This window comes from Myotis lucifugus, unplaced genomic scaffold, assembly GCF_000147115.1.
Source record: "Myotis lucifugus unplaced genomic scaffold, Myoluc2.0 scaffold_126, whole genome shotgun sequence".
NCBI classification, from domain to species: Eukaryota; Metazoa; Chordata; class Mammalia; order Chiroptera; family Vespertilionidae; genus Myotis; species Myotis lucifugus.
The window spans coordinates 1,091-4,103 of NW_005871174.1; the positions used below are offsets into that span (position 1 = coordinate 1,091).

The following is a 3,013-nucleotide window of genomic DNA, read 5'->3' on the forward strand; positions in this document are numbered from 1 at the left end:
GTTCCACAAAACCTCACTCTTTGAGCAAGTAACAAGGGGTTCCTCACTCTACCCAAAGATCCACCCATTATACTTGATCCCATCCACTTTTTGGCTGAGGAGCTTGGCTCCAGCAATAACTCCCTTCCTTTCTCACCCATCACTTTTGTCCTAAACTTTAGGGCCTTTTCTACTAGGACACAAATATTGCTCAACATGTCATATTTTTAAAAAGGGATGAAAGGAACAATAAACAATAGTATATTCTATATATCCTAGAGCTCAATGGGACTACAGTCCAACTTTTTGCTTCATTTCTGAGTAAAACTTTGCTAAACTATGCCTTCTTTTCTTTATCTAGTCTTTTCAACATGTGAACTATAACACAGCAAAGTGCACAAAATATACACATATAAAAAGTTAATAAACATAAAGTGATCATCTGTGTAATCACTGTTTATGTCAAGAAACAAAACATCACCAGCACCCAAAAGCCCTAGATGTACCCTCTGACACCTCACTAGAGCTCACCAATGTTTTTATTTTCATGGTGCATGCTTTCACTCTTCCTTTTAAAAGTGGTTTTGGAAAAGCGAGCAGGGAGGGAAGAGGCTTTGTAGGCGCTGCCTTCTCATCCGAGGTGCCAGGCCCTTCTCAGCCCCTGCGATGCTGAGACCACTGCGAGGGGCAAGGAGTCCTTGGAGTTGAGCGCCCCTGAGCCGAGGGTTGGCGCTCTGCCAACCGCCCGGCCCGCCCCACTGGAAGAAATGAGTGGTGGATTGGCCCCAAGTAAAAGTATAGTGTATGTATCCAACTTGCTCTTTTCCCTGACCAACGACTTATACCGGATATTTTCCAAGTATGGCAAAGTTGTAAAGGTTACTATAATGAAAGATAAAGATACCAGGAAGAGTAAAGGTATTGCATTTATTTTATTTTTGGATAAAGACTCTGCACAAAACTGCACCAGGGCAATAAACAACAAACAGTTATTTGGTAGAGTGATAAAAGTAAGCATTGCTATTGACAATGGAAGAGCAGCTGAGTTCATCTGAAGACGAAACTACTTTGATAAATCTGAGTGTTATGAATGTGGGGAAAGTGGACATTTAAGTTATGCCTGTCCTAAAAATATGCTTGGAGAACGTGAACCTCCAAAGAAGAAAGAGAAAAAGAAAAAAAAAAAAGAAAATTCCTGAACCAGAAGAAGAAATTGAAGAAGTAGAAGAAAGTGAAGATGAAGGAGAAGATCCTTCTCTTGACAGCCTCAGTCAGGCCATAGCTTTCCAGCAAGCCAAAATTGAAGAAGAATAAAAAAAGTGGAAACCCAGTTCAGGGGGTCCCTCAACCTCTGATGATTCAAGACACCCAAGGATAAAGAAAAGCACATATTTCAGTGATGAGGAAGAGCTTAGTGATTAAAATTATATTTATTATGTAAATATTTAAAAAAATGTAATCTTAGAGTACCAAGTTCAGTTCAGACTAAAGATTGTTTTTAGAATTTGATCATAAAAATACTTAATGCCAAGTAATTTTTTACTGTAAAATAGTTTACCCTAGCCAGATAGTTGAGTTGGTTAGAGCGTCATCCCAGTACAACAAAGTTGTGGGTTCAGTCCCCAATCAGGGCACATATAAGAATCAATCAATGTATGCATAAAAAAGTGAAACATCAGCCTGGCCAGCATGGTTCAGTGGTTGAACATCAACCTAGGAACCAAGGAGGTCGTGGTACGATTGCAGGTCAGGACACAAGCCCAGGATACAGACTCAATCCCCAGTGTGAGGCTTGCAAGAGGCAGCCAATCGTGATTCTTTCTCATCATTGATATTTCTATCTCTCTCCCTTCCTCTCTATCTAAAATCAATAAATATTTTTAAAATTACTATAAAGTAGTTATTGAAAAGAAATTTTAAAGTATCATGCTTCTATCCTGCCTTAGGAGAGTATTAATAATAAAGATTTGTTAATAACCATTAATCTTGAAAACTATATTTGAATTAAAAAGAAAATATATAATAATGCTATTGTCATCCCAAGAAATAAGGTATATATTAAAAAGATTTGTTTGAGGGTTTATTTAAAAAATGTATTAGTCTTGATTAGTTTATATGAGGACTTTTAAAATAAATTTCACCAGCAAGAAAAAAGTCATCATAAAGGCTGGAAAAAGTTGAATGATGTATTGATATTAAATATTAAAAAAATTTTCAAGAGAAAAAAAAGTGGTTTTGCAAGCTGTGTATGCATTTGTAAGAATAGCTTAAATATTATATAAAGGGAAGTCCATTCCAGTATTTTTTGGGGGTCTTGTTTCTTTTGCTCAACACAAAGTTTAAGTTTTACTGAGTTTATGATATGTATCTGTAATTTATTTATTTTCACTATTTTATAGTATGCTATTGTGAGAAGATATGATCACTTATTTATCCATTTGTTGTTATTGAACTATGGTTTTCTTTCTAGTTTTTTTTTTTTTTTACTTTTATGAATGATGCTGACATGAATCTTCTTGTTCGTATATCCTGGTGCACGTGTACACAAACTACCTTGTGTGACAGACCCAGAAATAAAATTGCTGGGTCATGGAGTACTTGTGTTGTCAGCCTTCCTAGATACTCTCAAACAGCTTTTCAAACGTAATATGCAAGGAATACATTTATTAACAGTAATTGAGAATTCTCCACACGCTCATAAAACTTTGGTAAAAGTCTTTTAAAATTTGATGATCTGATGTCTGTATAGGTGCATCTATTTGCCTTATTACAAATAAGTTTGAGCATCTCTTCATATATTAATTTTCTCTTTGCATTTCCTATTTCCTTGGGTAATTTTTTCCTTTCTATTGGATTGCCATTTTTTGTTCTTACTGAGCTTTATAGCAATCTGCCTATGTCCTGTAACTTATTTCTCTCTATAAAGAACACACACCATTTTTATTTTAAATGTCTTCCTCTGTATCTCATCAGCTCAGCACCATTGCAGGTTAAACCTCAAAACACTGAACTGCAACGATTAATAGCAATATCT

The 3,013-nt window shown here is 35.6% G+C and overlaps 1 pseudogene; it reads left to right on the forward strand.

The window, feature by feature from the left end:
- Window positions 1-727: 727 nt before the first annotated feature.
- LOC102421587 lies at window positions 728-1,401 on the forward strand (annotated as a pseudogene).
- Window positions 1,402-3,013: the final 1,612 nt, after the last annotated feature.